Consider the following 271-nt stretch of genomic DNA (forward strand, 5'->3'; position numbering starts at 1 on the left):
CACATGCTCCCCTTTCTCCCTCTTTCGCTTCCCGATTTCTCTTTTAAGTTACCCCTCTTCCCTTTACTCTGGGCCAAGATTGCGTACAACTTTTGGTCTAGTGGGGGTGTCTGGACCCAACCCTTAGATTTTTAGTTTAAGTTAGAGACAGTCCCATCGTGGCTGTTGTTCCGACAACTGTTCCAGCTTCTCTCTTCGATTAGTTTTTCTTAAAGTTTTCCATAAAAGTTTTATCAAGTGTATTTGTCTACCAAAGATTTCAAGTTTAAAT

The sequence above is a fragment of the Diachasma alloeum genome, unplaced genomic scaffold (assembly GCF_001412515.2).
Source record: "Diachasma alloeum isolate Michigan unplaced genomic scaffold, Dall2.0 Dall_scaffold_01997, whole genome shotgun sequence".
In the NCBI taxonomy this organism is placed as follows: Eukaryota; Metazoa; Arthropoda; class Insecta; order Hymenoptera; family Braconidae; genus Diachasma; species Diachasma alloeum.